Source organism: Nyctereutes procyonoides, unplaced genomic scaffold (assembly GCF_905146905.1).
Source record: "Nyctereutes procyonoides isolate TBG_1078 unplaced genomic scaffold, NYPRO_anot_genome, whole genome shotgun sequence".
Taxonomy (NCBI): domain Eukaryota; kingdom Metazoa; phylum Chordata; class Mammalia; order Carnivora; family Canidae; genus Nyctereutes; species Nyctereutes procyonoides.
This window is the reverse complement of record NW_026575124.1, coordinates 2,905,979-2,921,673: the sequence shown is the minus strand read 5'-3', so window position 1 is coordinate 2,921,673 and position 15,695 is coordinate 2,905,979.

Here is a 15,695-nt window from a genome sequence, read left to right as displayed (position 1 = left end):
CAGGACCCTCTGAACTGGTGCTAGAGCCCCGGGCTGCTTCTGGCTTTGCAAAGCCTGGTGCCCTCAGCCTCCGTCCTTCCCCTCCCCTGCAGCGTCTGTAGGGTGCTGCGTGGCTCTGGCCATCTGAGCCTCCTCCATATCCATACCCTGCAGGGTTAATTTCCTGCAGGACCTCAGGCATGAGGAGCAGGGAGCAGTCCAAAGGGCAGGGAAGAGCCCTGAGAGCAGGTGCTTTGCTCCTGAAGATTTGCTGTTTGTAAAAAACGGGAGGGGAACAGGTCTCTCCTAACATTTTCTGGTATTTTCTCTTCTCCTCCTTCAAACACCCCCTGGCCCAGGGATGAAGCTGTGTTACAAGATGTCTCCGCACAATCTGGAGGGCCTGCAAAAAGTCCCAGTCCTTATTTGGCGGGTTCACTCCAGCCTCTGGGCCATGGCTGTCTTCACACCTGCCAAACCCTCTCTTCATATGGCCCTGCAACTATACTGTGTATGAATGGGGAGGGGGTGCTTCCTGCTTAAGTCCCAGACACTTGCCTTGCCAGTGGCCCCCTCCAGGCCCTCAGGCCCAGCCCCCTCCCCCTGGGTACCCTCCTTGAGAACTTCCAGGCAGCCTGCTCAGCATCAGGCCAGGGGCCCAGGAGCTTGGACTGACTGCATTCCTGGGGGAAGGGGAGAGAAGAGGAGGGCGGCACAGAGCCCCCTCCTCCCTTCCAGCACAGACCCCATGCTGCCCAGCCCCAAGCTCTCTCTAGCCTGCTGTAGGCTAGAGTAATGCCAGCAAACCCCTGGCAAAGCCCAGGCCAGAGGCCTAGGGGCCTCTCTTGAGGATGAAGCCATCCCTGCCTTGGAGCTCTCCCGCTCCAGCACTGACTGGGGGCCCCGGGGGGGCATGGTAAGGGGTCGCTGGGGCGAGGCCACCAGGTGCAGAAGGGATGCAGGACGGAGGGCTAGAGCGGCCCTGGGCATCCTTTAGCACCGCAGGCCTGCGGGCCCGCGCCATCGCCTGAGCCTCTGGAGGGGGGCGGGGGGCGAGGGACATGGCAGAGAAATCAGGCCCAGCCCAATGGAACTCAGGCAGCGGCTGCAGGAGGTGGGCGTGCTGGGGAGGAGCCAAGAGGGGGCTGAGGCTGAGGCTGGGCTGCAGGTAGTCCCTCCACCCCCATCCCCCAGCCCGGTTTCGGGAAGCTCTCCCGATGAATATTTAATAGCTCAGCGCTGGGCCTGATTGAATTTTAATGCGGGCGACCCGAGCCCGGAGCCCGAGTCCAGGCAATTAGTCAGGAGCCATTAACGCTGACGGAGCTGATTTATGGGCGGGCCCAGGCCCCGAGCGCCCCGGATTGGGCGGACGGGGTCCCCGCGCCAGCCAATCCCGACGGCTGCCTCGGCCTGTTTTGCATCTCATTTGCATAGCGCCCCCAGGGGCAACCGTGGGCGGCGGCCGGGCCGGGAGGGGACTCGTGGGTGGGTCGGGGGCGCTCGGGGCGCGACCCGGGCGTTCCTGGCTGCGAAACCCCCCGCTTTGCACGCGGGAGTCCGCCGGCCCGTCCAGCTCTTCAAAGGGCCTCCCCGCGAATCCTGGGGGAGCCCAGGTCCGGGGAGATTCCGAAGGAGGAGGAGGGGAGCAGACTAGGGCCCCGCCTGGGACCCCTGGGCGATGCGGCTGGGTCCCAGGACCTAGCATAGGGCTCCGCCTCTGCGGTTAATCCAGCCGGGGGGGGGGGGCCTCCGGAGCCCTCTCCGTGTGCCCCGGGCGCGGGGATTCCATGCAAACCACCGCGGCCCCACTGTGCCTCTGGGAGACGCGTTCTGCACCCACTCGGATGGGGCTGGCAGGTTTTCAGGGTGCTGCCTCGTGCCTCAGAGGGCTGGGAATGAATCCAAGGGGCTCTAGCAGGAGAGGGCCCCCCTCCCCGCCCTGCCCCTCATCCCCCTGACCTATGTGAATGAGCTGGGATTCAGCCTGGAGTGCTCTATTGAACTAGGCCCGACCCCTTAAATCGTAGGTCAAGGATTTAGCTGGCCCGTCTGCTGCCACTCTGGCAGGTGGCCGCCTCCTCTCCAGCGCGCCGCTTTCAGAGCCCTCATCCGCTGGAGGTGTGGTGCAGAGCGGGCACCCTTCCCTTAGGGGACAAGCATCCGGCCCCCTGGGGCTAGACCTTATCTGAGCTGGACCGGCCTTTAGTGAGGGATGGGCGATGGAAGGGAGCCGGATAGAGCTCCCAGCTGGGCGGCGGCCCCTCCAGGGAGGCCAGTGGAGAGGTTGGCAGGGAAAGGGGAGGCATTAGTCAAGGAAGGCTTCCTGGAAGAGGGAGGTCAGAGTAGACACTGGAAGGAAGGGAGGGACAGGGTCACAGAAAAGGAGAGGAAATCCTCTGCGGGTGGGGAACGCCCTGTTGGGGGCAGGAGAAAGTATAGGCGCTGGGAGCTCCACACACTTCGGCTAAGAGGTTAGCACTGTAGCGCAGGAGTGCCCCGCGGCTGCCTGCCTGGGCGGTTGAGGCAGGGCCCAGGGGACCAGGCGAAGTAGAAGCACTAGGTAATGAGCACCTACTAGGCGCCAGCACCACGCTAAGCACTTTAAATATATCATTTCATCTTTAGAGCAACCTAATGAGATACGTGTTCTCAGACTTCCCGTTTCACAGATGGGGACACTGAGGCTCGGAGCGAGGCAGTAACTTGCCCACGATCACTCAGCTAGCTGGTGGCACCTTGTTCGGGCCCGCCACTCCACCTCAGACTCAACTTACACCCTTCATTTCGCTCTCCAAGTCCCCCTCCCCCCACGTGCCTTATCTGCCTTTGCCAGCATCTTCCTGGTGTTAAGAACTGATTCTGCTCGTAATCTCCGCCAGAAGCTTGAGAAGCAATCCCATCTACATTGTCACCCAGGCCCGAGTCCTTGGTGTCATCAATCATTTACAGTCTCAAGATCTGGTTCCTAAAGGTTTCTGAATTCTGCTCCCTCGCCTCCTCTGACCCCTGCGCTGCGCAGGCCAGGTGAGATAAGACAGGAGCCTCGCCCAGGCCCTTGCTGTAGGCAGGGCACTGTGCCAAGACCTTTCCTGAAGGTTCTCTCAACGAATCCTCACCAGAGAGTAGGCCCTTTGATGGCAAGCGTCCCCATTTTGCAAATGGGGGTGGGGAAGATCAAGGAGAGGTGGGGAGAAACCCTTGGCCCACGCGCTGGGCTCCCTCTGACTGTGGGGCTGGGAGCACGCTCCACTGGATCAAGGTCTCTTGCTCTTTTCAGCTGTTCCTTGAAGCCCACACTTTCCAGGCCTGAATCTGTGCCCTGACCTCTGAGGGCCTTTCCCTTCTTTTAACAAGCGGGCCTGAGCTTCAAGTTACAGAAGACCCAACTATAAAATGCCCTAAACAGTAAGGACGATTGTTTATTACGTTGCCAAACAAGAAGTCCCAAGGTGAGGCTGTCGATTAATTCAGTGACTCAACACTGTTATCAAAGATCGAGGTTCCTTCCTTCCTGTTGGTTTCTTCTTCCTTTCTTGCCTTCTTTTATTAATTTTATCGAAATATAGTTCACGTGTGGTAGAAAGCACACGTTTTAGAAGTTGAGCTTGATGAGGTTTTTTTTTTTTAAGATTTTATTTATTTATTCATGAGAGAGAGGCAGAGACACACAGGCAGAGGGAGAAGCAGGCTCCAAGCGGGGAGCCTGATGTGGGACTTGATCCTGAGACCCCAGGATCATGGCCTGAGGCAAAGGCAGATGCCCAACCGCTGAGCTGCCCAGGTGCCCCAGCTTGGTGAGTTTTGATGAAGGGACACCCAGTAGCTGTCATTCCAATCAAGGTAGAGAACGCTGGCGTTGTGCCAGGAAGTTCTCCACCATCTGTACGTGGTCAGCCCCTCCCTCACCACCTGCCGCAGGTAACCACGGCGCTGATTTCTACCTCCACAGGTGAGTTTTGCATGTTTAGACTTTCCTGTGTGTGGAATCATATGGTAGGTACTGCTTTTGTGTCTTCTGGCCCCTTTGCTTCGGACAATGCTTTTGAAATTCACCCATTTTGTCGTCTGTATCAATAGTTGATTGTTGTTTTTTTTATTTTTTTTTATTTTTCTTTATTTATGATAGTCACACAGAGAGAGAGAGAGAGAGAGAGGCAGAGACATAGGCAGAGGGAGAAGCAGGCTCCATGCACCAGGAGCCCGACGTGGGATTCGATCCCAGGCTCCAGGATCGCGCCCTGGGCCAAAGGCAGGCGCCAAACCGCTGCGCCACCCAGTTGTCGATGAAGTGGGATCCCGTGCTGTGCGTACCCCACGGAATTGCTTTCGCTTTCCTGTGCCATCCTTCTGTTGGTTTTTGTCCTCCTACCCTGACTTCTCTTGAAGTCACAAGATGGCTGCTGCAGTTCCAGACATCACATGCAGCCAACGACATTCCAGGGCCAAGAAAACCCGTTTTTCTCCTTCAGCCTCTGAAAAATCTTTCCGGAAGTCTCCCCATGAAAATACCCTCACATGCCAGAGGCCAAAATCACGTTACTTGTCCGTCCTTAAACCAAACTGGCAGAAAGAGTGGAATTCCCACAGGTGTCTAAGACTAATCAAGGTTGGCCCCTGAGGCTGGGGAGGGGCTCAGCCCCCCCTGAAGAACGGGACGGTCTGATCCCTGGGCAAAATCAAGATTCTGTTAGCGAGAAAGGAGGGCAATAGTTCTTGGTGAATAGCTAATACTGATGGCTTCCACCTGCTTCTTTCTTGTTAACAGAATTTGGATTTTGTTCAGGGATTCACCTCTCAAGGAATATAACCCCATGCCCACCCCGGGAGTAAATCCTACATCAATGTACTTCCATCCTAGTAATCCTGTCCCCCTGACCAGAGGTTGGTTTAAGCATGAAGACATGGAGGACTCGGATGGTGGCCACCTACCATGTATCCTCCTCTCTTCTTCCTTAGTAACAAAGATACAAATTCCTTACTTATTCCTTAACAAATTTGTCACTTCCTTGGTAACGAAAAATAACAAATCTTATTTAGGAGGACAAAGTGCCCCACTGAAAAAAATATTTCTAGCTTTTCTTACAGCTCGATGTGACCAACTTCGGACCAATTAGATGTAAGTAGAAATGTCCTGTGGGACATCTGAGACGGTTGCCTAAAGGAGGTGACACTGCTGAGGAACGACCTTCCGTTCTTCTGCTTTTGCCCCTTCTGATCTATGATACGGATCTATGACATGGCTGGCACGCCAGCAGCCCTTTGGGAATACGGGGCAAATCTGAGCATGGAATCACACGAGATGGGTGGCACCTGAGTTCCTGGGGACGCCGAAAGTGTGGCGCTAGCACAATAGCACTGCCTATCTTCAGACTTCTTTTATGAGAAAGAATAAATGTCAACCTTGTTTATTTTTTTAAAGATTTATTCACTTATTTAAAAGAGAGAGAAGAGGGGATCCCTGGGTGGCGCAGCGGTTTAGCGCCTGCCTTTGGCCCAGGGTGCCATCCTGGAGATCCGGGATCAAGTCCCATGTCGGGCTCCCAGTGCATGGAGCCTGCTTCTCTCTCTGCCTCTCTCTCTCTCTCTCTCTCTCTCTCTCTCTCTCTCTCTGTGTGTGTGTGTGTGACTATCATAAATAAATAAAAAATTAAAAAAAAGAGAGAACAGGCGTGGGAGAGAAAGACTCTCAGACTCCCTGCTGAGCATGAAGCCCAATGAGGGGCTCGAGCTCACCATCCTGAGACCATGACCTGAGCTGAAATCAAGAGCCAAATGCTTAACCTACTGAGCCACCCAGGCGCCCACCTTCGGTCCTGTTTAAATCACTCGGAGTTGCGCTGACATCTGCAACTGAACCTACTCCTGACTCAACACGGGCAGTAACAATTTCAGGTCAACGAGACGAGAGGGGAGATCTTCTGGATGTCTCTGAGAAAAGTTTCTTTGCTCTTAAAAAGAGACACCCAAGGGTAATAGTTGGGCCCACATGGGATGATCGGAGGAGCTGTAATCGGCCACTTTGTGGTTTGAGGGGACCCGTCCGGGGACACAGCACATGTGCTGAAGGTGTTGCGTGTGCACATGGAAAGGACCTGGCTCCCCGAAGAAGGTGTCGGGTCTCTGGATGAATCAACTCTGCAGCCGCCATTTCCCACTGTTATGTAAAATATCGTATTTGATCAATTCTAAAGCGCACACTTGGCCACGTTTTAACATTTCTGAAACCATTTATACATCTTACAATCAATAGCCCCGCAACCTGCTTTCGGCCAGACAGCAGTTGTGCTTGGCAACCCTTCCAGCACATGTGCAAACTGTGGTGACTTTCTTGGTGTCAATGACCACCCTATGATGTTTCAGTCCATGAACCATGCAAGGCCTCTTGAGTACTGAGTGATGACCTAGGAACTCTTATTGGCTGCCTGACAAGATCATTGGCCAGCAATAAATACTTCCAGATTGGATGGGCTGGGAAGGAGATCCCAGGGGGTGATAGTATGTGTGGGAGTCAAGTTGCAAAACGGCCCCCAAGGGTCCTCCCCTCCTGCAGGCCACACTCTTGTCTAGCCTCTCCCCGCGTTGTTCTGGGTGGATCTTTAGGACCAGTAGCACAGGGCAGGAATCATGCTACGTCTCCTCTGATACTAGGTTGTTAAAGACCGTGACTTCTGTCTTGAATGCTTGATTGTGCTCTCACGTGGATCCTTTGTTGTGAGGGAGGCCAGCTGCCCTGTGGCGAAGTCAGGCAGCCTGTGGAGAGGCCTACGTGGTGAAGAACTGAGGTATCCAGCCAAAGCTCAGGTGGGAGCTCAGGTCTGCCAATAGTCAGGTGAGTGAGCTTAGAGGTAGACTCTCCAGCCTCCCATGATTGCAACCCCCCCCCCCCAACAGCTTGGGTGCTCACTCAGGAGAGACCCAGCCAGAACCTGCCGCTAACCTGCTCTCTCGGGTTCCTGGCCTATAGACCCTCTAAGATGATAAATGCTTGTTACTTCAGGCTGCTAAGATTTGGGGTAATTTTTTTTGACACAGCAAAGAGATAATTAAATCGGCAGAGCAGTTTTGAAGAAATGCTGTATCACCAATACTTGCGATGGCCCAGATGATGAATCTATGTGGAAAAACACAGACACGGGTAGCTCAAAGATGAAAAGTGATTCCAAGAATCAGATTCCAAATGTGATGACATTTAAAGAAAACCTTAACCAATTTATTTCACCCGTTTTCCTTGTTATGTATGTGCAAGAGTGATTTATGCAAAAAAACCCCATATATATATATATATATATATAGTATACATACTTCCGGGGTGACTGGGTGGTTCAGTTGTTAAGCATCTGCCTTTGGCTCAGGTCATGATCCTGGAGTCCCGGGATCCCATTGAGCCGGCTTCTCCTCTGCTCCCCCCACCATACCCCCGACTCGGGTTCTCTCTCTTGCTAACTTTCTCAAATAAATAAATAAGTAAATAAATAAGTAAGTAAGTAAATAAATAAATAAAATCTTTAAAAATCTATATATAGTTTCGTGGAAGTCTAAAAGAGCTTCCTACATAAATATAAAATTCCAAAGTGATAAAAAAAAATTCCGAAGTGATAAGAAATCCTTGTGTTAGTTCAGTCGGCCGTGTTTTTCCTTCCAACGGGTCCATAAAGCAACAGTGCTTGTTAGCATCAGTGGTGTCTAAACGGGATGGGATCCGCTCATGCATTTTCCTTATTGTATGAGCCGTCGTGAGGGGGGTTTTCTGGTACTTGAAGCAGAGGATCTGAATTGGATGGAGGCCGAGCAGGGTTGGTGGCAAACTGCTTACAAGTATGTAGAGGACACCCCTGTTGTTTACTGTTTAAGTGTGTTAATCCTGAACCTCCAATGGGTTATTAAGGGCCTGGAATCCAGCGTCACCGTGGCACCTGGCAGCTGCTGGCTACATCGGAAATGTCTGCATTTCCCAAATGAAAATGAAGAAATATGATCTGATACAGGAGTTCTCTTATATTTTAAATTTTGTCTGCCCCCCAAAGCCTTTACAGTTTTACAGTTTTAGGGCTCATATAAGGGGACACGGAGGGGCGCCTGGGTGGCTCAGGAGTTCAGTGTCCGCCTTGAGCTTGGGGCGTGACCCCGGGGTGTCGGGGTCGAATTCCAAGTCGGGGTCCCTGCATGGAGCCTGCTTCTCCCTCTGCCTGTGTCTCTCATGAATAAATAAAATCTTAAACAAAAAACAAAAAACGGTGGTGGTGGTGGGGACATGGAAAAATGCCAGAGGGCTACTTCCTTGGGACAACCTCACCTTCCAGAGGTGTGGCCGATTGCTGGGCAAATGTCCTGAGGCCTAAATCTAGCCTGGACTGTGAGATCTAGACTGGCTTGGGGATCCAGCTGGTGGTAGAGTTGCGCCTGAATCGTGATCCCTGCACTTGGACAGGCCAGCCGCTGGTGTCAGGAGCCTCTTCCCCTCCTTCCTCAGTCACCCCTGTGGGCCCTGGTCACAGACAGGAAAGGCCGAGGCCCGGGTGTTCGGTTCACCGGGATCTGAACTCAGGCAGTGCTGCTCCAAAGCCAGTGCTCCCCTTAGCCAGGCCTTATGGATCTGTGGGGCGCCTTATGGATGTGTGGGGCGGTGGGCCACCAGCGAAGCCCAAGCCCCTGACTTCACAGTGGAGGAAGCAGGGGCTGCAGAGAGAGCGGGATGTGCCCAGGATCCGCAGGGAGCTGGGGGAGGGGGGAGGGGGGAGAGGGGAAGCCCCCCTGCAGGCCCAGAGGCCCCGCCCCCATGCAAAGTGCCCCTTCTTTTTCTGGCCACCGGTACAACTCGTTGGGGAGGGGAGGCTGGAGGAGGCGTTGGGCAAACCACCGGCCTTCTTCATTCTCGGGATTCCCGAGGCAGCCATTGTCCGGGGAAGGAATGTACGTCCCGCAGCCCCGAGGGGCGGGCCCCCTTCTGGGCCGCAGACAAGCCTGCTTTGTGCTCTCCACCCGGGGCCCCTCCGGGCCGGCCGTCACCAGCCAGGCCTTCTGAGCATTTTTCAGGGCTTCCAGTCCAGGTCACTGAGGAATGAAGCTGCCGGGGAAATGCAGGGGCCTTGTGAGATGCACTGAAGGGCCAGTCTGGGAGGGCTGCCTGGAGGAGGTGTGAGAGCACCACCCAGAGGCCTGGGCTAGGGGCTCCTCAAAGTTAAACATATGCATTCCCAGCTTCCCATTAGTAGGAATTTATCCTAATCAGACGTGCACAATGGTGGGTGCTACAGGCCTGTTCATTTGGCTTTTATTGATGAAAAACAATCTGAAAACAAAAGAAACTTGTTAAATCTTGCATGTTCACATGATGGAATATTAAGCTGTCATTAAAAATTTTATGTTATAGGGGCACCTGGCTGGCTCAGTTGGTGGAATGGGTGTCTTGGGGTTGTAAGTTTCAGCTCCACATTGGGCAAAGGGATTACTTAAAGGGGTGCTGGGTGGGTCAGTTAAGTGTCTGCCTTTGGCTCAGGTCATGATCCCAGGACCCTGGGATCAAGCCCGGCAAGGGGATCCCTGCTCATCGAGGAACCTGCTTATCCCCCTCCCTCTGCTCCTCCTCCTGTTTGTGTGTGCTCGCTCTCTCTCTCTCAAATAAATAAAAAATAAAATCTTTATTTTTTGAAAATATTCTTTGAAAAAAGATTTATTTATTCATGAGAGAGAGAGAGGCCGGGACACAGGAAGAGGGAGAAGCAGGCTCCATGCAGGGAGCCCAATGTGGGATTTGATCCCAAGACCCCGGGATCATGACCTGAGCCGAAGGCAGACACTCAACCACTGAGCTACCCAGGCGTCCCTAAGAAATAAAATTTAAAAAAAAATTTTTTTTTAAAGTTATGTGGGATATATATGTATTTATGGTCAGGAACAGATATTCAAAATGTTTGTCTATTAAAAAAAGTAGATAACAAAATAGTGTAGAGATCTCTCTCTATATATACTGATCTCTAGAATAATATTTGGACTACTCCAGAGGCTTGCCAGTGGTTATCTCTGGGTTCTAGGATTCAGGTATTTTATGTATGTATTTATGTATGTATTCATGATTTTATTTATTTATTCCTGAGAGACAGAGAGAGAGGCCGAGACACAGGCAGAGGGAGAAGCAGGCTCCCTGCAGGGAGCTCGATGCGGGACTCGATCCCAGGACCCCGGGGTCACGCCCTGAGCCCAAGGCAGACGCTCAACCACTGAGCCACCCAGGTGCCCCGTAAGGGTATTTGATTTAAAAAAATGTTGTGCTTATCCGTATGTTCCGATTTTTGTAAAAAGGTGTTTTATTTGGGTAGCAGAAGTGTGTGTGTGTGTGTGTATGTGTGCGTGTGCGAGTGTGAGTGTTAGTGTGTACCATGACTGCCTGCCCACCAGAGAAGTTTCTCCAGCTCGGCTCCTGCCCTCTGGGGAGGCAGAGGCGGCTGTTGAGGCCTCAGCCTGAGCCCGAGCACCAGACAGCCCCGGTGAGCCTCGTGACCACAGCCCTGCTCCCTTGGCCCTGCCCGGGCGCTCCCCCACGCATCTTCTCTGAGTCCCACCACAACCTCTCAGGTCGCATCATCCGGCTTTTACAGGTGAGGGGCCATCTCCAGAGGGAAGGTTAGGAGGGGCCCCCAAGGGCAGCCGCAGGGAAGTGGGGAGCTGGGATTCAAACCCAAGTCTCTGCTCTCCAATCACGTGGCCCCACCGCCCCCCACTCCTGTCTGTTCGGCCCTGTCCTCCGCGTCCTCCGCCGCGGGTCAGGCTGTGTAGGGAGCACTGCGGTGCTATTCAATCTCTATTCCCAGAACTTAGCAGATGGGCCATGGGCACGTGCTGTTGAGAAGGAACAGACAGGAAACCCGGGGCCCTGGCGAAGCAGGTCACCCGCACACCTGTTCTTTGCCACCGGAGTCTTTCTCTACTTGTGTTCTCTCTATTTATTTCCCTTTTGTTCTTTAACATCAGCAGGGCCTTTTGGACACTGGGCGACAGCAAGAGTTGTCGTGGGAACGGCTCTGTGTCTGGATTTGAACCAAAACTCTGAAAAGGCAGGAACACTCCCACTCCCCGCCACACACACGCAAGGACCCGGAGGGGCCGCCCTGGAGGCCCAGGGCACAGAGGAGTGGCCCTTGGTCAGCTCTCCGCCCTGCCTGGGGGGCAGGCTTCCATCCAGGGCCAGTGCTGGGCAAGGAGGGGGTTCCACACACAGAGCCAGCTAAGCACACACCGTCCCAGACCCCAGACCCAGAGAGGTGGAGGGCTCAAGGGTGGGTGGCAAGCCAATCAGGGAAGGCATCCTGGAGGAGAGAACTGGGAGGCTGGTTTAGCAAGGGGAGGGGTCCAGGGTCCAGGGAGAAAGGCAGGGGACGGGCCTGGGCAGTTGGGCGCTGCATGATTTAAGTACAACCAGATGTGCAGGGAGTCTCCTGTCAGGCCCAGCCCCAGGGAGGGAGAGTGGGGGTGGGGAGACCTCTGAGCCACTTGGATTTGCACTTCCCCATTCTGCCCTGGGTTTGTAAGCTTTAGGGACAGGAGAAGCCCCGTGGGGTTCCAGAGGAGCTGGCATGTGAGCCAGTGAGGCCGTCAGGCTTAGATGTAGTCTCTTGCCTTTAGACAGGGTACAGGAGGGGGAGGGCTCCTCTAGGAAGCAGGGCATTGGGCTCTAACACCTGGAACAGAGGAAAAAGGATTAGGAGAGCCCTGGGGTAGGAGCTATCTGCTCTGCTGCAGGTGGGGGATGGGTAGGGAAGCTGTACAGAAGGAGGCGTATCTGAGTTGGGTTCTGAAGGATGAATAGGAGCTCCCAGACAGAATGGGGGCGGGGAAGATGCTCCAGGGAGAGAAGCTCAGGTATTAAATTGGTGAGGGTGCTTCATGAGAGGGTCTGTGGGGCTGTATTATAAAGGTACATGAGGGAGATGACCGTTCGTTTTGGGGTGCTGGCCTGAAGGCCGTGCTGCTGGTTAGGGGGTGGGAGGGGGGTGTGCTTCTGCTCGCAGACAGAGTGATAGAACCAGGTGTGTGGTGAGGATTTAGAAGTGGGCACCAGAGTCCCGAGGAGTTGGGCCCCTAAGGGGGATGAGGGGACTGATGGCCAGCCCCAGCCCCTCTTCCCAAGTCCTGTGTGGTCTGTGTCTACCCCGAAGAAGGACACTTTTTCTCGTTCTCATGGAGGCCCTTTTTTTTTTTTTAATTTATTTATTTATGATAGTCACACAGAGAGAGGGAGAAAGAGAGAGAGAGAGAGAGAGAGAGAGAGAGAGAGAGAGAGAGAGAGAGGCAGAGACATAGGCAGAGGGAGAGGGAGAGGGAGAAGCAGGCTCCATGCACCGGGAGCCCGATACGGGATTTGATCCCGGGTCTCCAGGATCGTGCCCTGAGCCAAAGGCAGGCGCCAAACCGCTGCGCCACCCAGGGATCCCTCATGGAGGCCCTTAAGAGCCGCTGGCTTGGGGCGCCTGGCTGGCTCAGTCGGTAGAGCGTGCCACTCTTGATCTCAGGGTCATGAGTTCGAGCCCCACACTGGGGGTAGAGATTTCTAAAGAAAGAAAAAAAACCCCACAGAGCTGCTGGCTGGGTGGGAGGTTGGACCAGGACAGCCTGTAGCTCAGGGGCAGCAAAGACGGGACAAGCACACAAACCATGAGAGAGTGAGGGGCTTGAGCAGGGTTGGGAGGCACTGGGAGCTGGGCTTTAGGGGCCAAAGAGCCAGCAAGAGAAGAGCGAGGGCCCCCATTAGTGGGGGGAGCAGCCTGAGCCCCGGGGAGTGGGCAGCACACGAGCGGGGTGTGGTGTCTGGGCGCACCCCAATCCCTCAGCCCCAGGACGCATTTCCTTCCTTTCCTGCTTCTCAATGACTCGTGAGCCGCCATCCCGGGGACCACAAAGAGAGCTCTCCCCGCCCTTTCCTCTTCCTCTCTTCTTCCTCCTTCCTCCCTCCCACCCCCATCCTTCCCCGGGGCCCTTTTCTTTCCTTCCTCCTCACCCCACCTGCTCCTCCCTCCCGCCCTCCCTCCCGTCCTCCACATCTTTCTTCCCTCTCACTCTCCTCTCTCTCTCTGAAACTCTTAATGCTGGTTCTCCCGGGCCAGCTGCGGGAGTTTTGTTCATGTTTTCAGAAAGGCCTTGTTGCAAGGCTTTGGACCAGGATGATCACACACTCACCCCCCCCCCATGCACACACTTCCACTCCCAGCACCCCCACACCCCCAAAGGTAGCGCTTGCCCTCCCTGGGAGCGGGGTCGGGGGTGGGATTCTCCACCCTGGAAGTGATACAAGCGAGAGGACTGGGAACGATGGAGAGCCCTCTGCAGAAGCCATCATCACCACTGCTATTATCCAATCCACCACGGGCACTTGACCCGGCCCTGAGCTGATCGCAGGGCCAGCCGGAGTCCTGTCTGCAGCAGCGGGGCTCTCAGGCACAGACCCCTTGACTAGGGACAGCCGGGAGAGGGGTGAGCAGCGAGTCCTCAGAACAGACCCCCAGCGCCCTGCCCAGGCGGGCAGAGGGAGAGACATGATGAAGGGCCATTTGCTAGGATTGAGTATTTGTCAGCCCCGGAGGCTGGATGATGTATTAACAGGACTTTAATGAGCTCGGGAGGGGAGCCACACTTCATTGCCTGAGCACTGGCGCAGGATGGGGGGGCAGAGGGGTGAAGAGGCCAGCCGCACCCCCGCTGATAACTAACCCCCTTCATGGGACCCAAGCTAGTTTGCCCATCAGACATAACTCAGCACCTCCAAGAGGCAGAGCCTTCCCTCTTGGAGGCAGGCGAAGGCCTTCTCACCATGCTGGGCCCGTCCTACTCTTATTGGGACGGCCTTCCTGAGAGGTCTAACCTTGTCCTTCCTGCCAGCACTGGAGGGTCCTGGGGGATGAGCGAGAACTGGGCCCTTGCTCCAGGGGAGCACATTATCAGCTCTGTCCTCCAGCCTCACTCCTGTCATCCGCCCCCACCCTGGAGCCTGGTGGAGAATGGGCCCCAGTGACACCCAGCCACGACGCCCTGCCAATGCCAGGCTTGCCTCCTGGGCACTAGTCCTGCTGGTTGAGATCACTTAGTTCCTGTGGACATTGGCTTCTCTTTTAGCTCTTGCCTCTGAGCCTTGGGAATAAGTGGAGTGGAAAGAGGACAGTGGCTTCTAGATCCAGTTTTGTTGTGTGACCCCAAGGGATATCACTTCTCCAGGCCTCAGATCCCCCATCAGTAAGGAAACACCCAACCCGTTCCTTCCACCTCCGCTATCCGGGGATGGTCCCTTCAGCAAGCAGTTTCAGCTCTCCTGGGGGAGCGGCTGTGGCTCCCTTTATCCTGCTTTTCTGGTTCTGAAGCCAGGGCCGCCCTAGCATAGTGAGCCGTGACACATTTGTCCTTTGTGCGGGGCTGTGGTCCTGGGGGTTGTGAAGCGGAGAGGAAGGGAGGATTCTGGGGTACTCCTGGTGAGTTTCAGAACCTGCTTGGGTGCCAGTCTGGCCTCCACAGGTGGGGCACTCTGGGTACTCAGCATGTCCTCGGAGAGACATGCACCTGGACCCTCCAACCCAAGCTCAGCCCCACCTCCTACAACCTCCTGGGGCAGGTGGGTTCCGCTGGGGGCAGCTTGCCCTGCGGGCTTCCTTTCCCAGTTGGATCATTGCCGAAGCCACCAGCCTGGGTGTCTGGTAGGATTCTGTGTACCCTTGGGCTGGGACCTCCATGGGGACGGGGATGTGCCTTTGAGACGCTCTCAGGGGGCTCCAGTGTCTGTCCCAACGCTTGCCACAGCCTGGGGCCCAGTATGTCTGTGGAGCGAATGCACCGATCGATGAAGGCCCGCGGCTCCCTGCGCGGACCGCAGGTCTGGAATTCACCCTCCGCCGCCTGCCACCGCTGGTCCTGCTTGGCCCCACGTGAGTGTGGCCTTCTCGGGGAAGCCCTCCGGTGAAGCCCCACCCTCCGCCGGCCTGAGTCCAGGGCTTAACCACGGCCACTCGCCATTCTGAGTGGCATCAGTCCAGGGGGGTGGCCTTGGCCCGCTGTGTGTGTCCCACCCTCTGAGTCTCCGCAGGAGTAGGGGAGAGGGGGCTCAGTTCACCTGGGGCGGGGGGGGGGGCGGGAGGCGGTGGAGGGCGGAAGGATGAGGGCAAGAGTCACAAGGCTTTGGCCAAGGGGCCCAGGCTCTGCAGGGCGAGGGTCCAGGGCGGCAAGCAGACGGGCCGACCGCCCGCCCTCCCCCTTGGCCTTCGACCCAGGAAGCCTCCCCCACCCAGCGGACCCGCTCGGCGGCCCCTCCAGCCCGGCCTCCCCCCTCGGCGAGCGCTCCCGCACCCTCACGCCCACCCCAGCGCCCCGCTCGACGGCCGAGAGCGGCGCAAGGACACCATCCGCACCAAGGGTCATTTGCTCTTTTCTCCCCCTCTGTGGCTAATTTATTTTAGAGCTACGGGAGGGAGGGGGCGGGGCCGAGGCGGGAGCGCGGAGGGGCGGGGCGGGCGAGCCCAGGGGAGGTGGGGGCGGGGCGGGGGCGAGGTGGGGGAGGGCGGGGAAGGAGCCCGGGGTGGAGAGGGCCGGGGAAGGGGCGGAGGCGGGGGGAAGGGAGGGGCCCGCGGGGAGGGAGGAGCAGGGGAAGCGGAGGGGAGCAAGGCCTGCGAGGGAGGGCGCTGGGGGCGGGCGAGGGGAGGCGGGGGTGGGGGTGGGGGTCCTGCCTGCGGGGGGAGCCG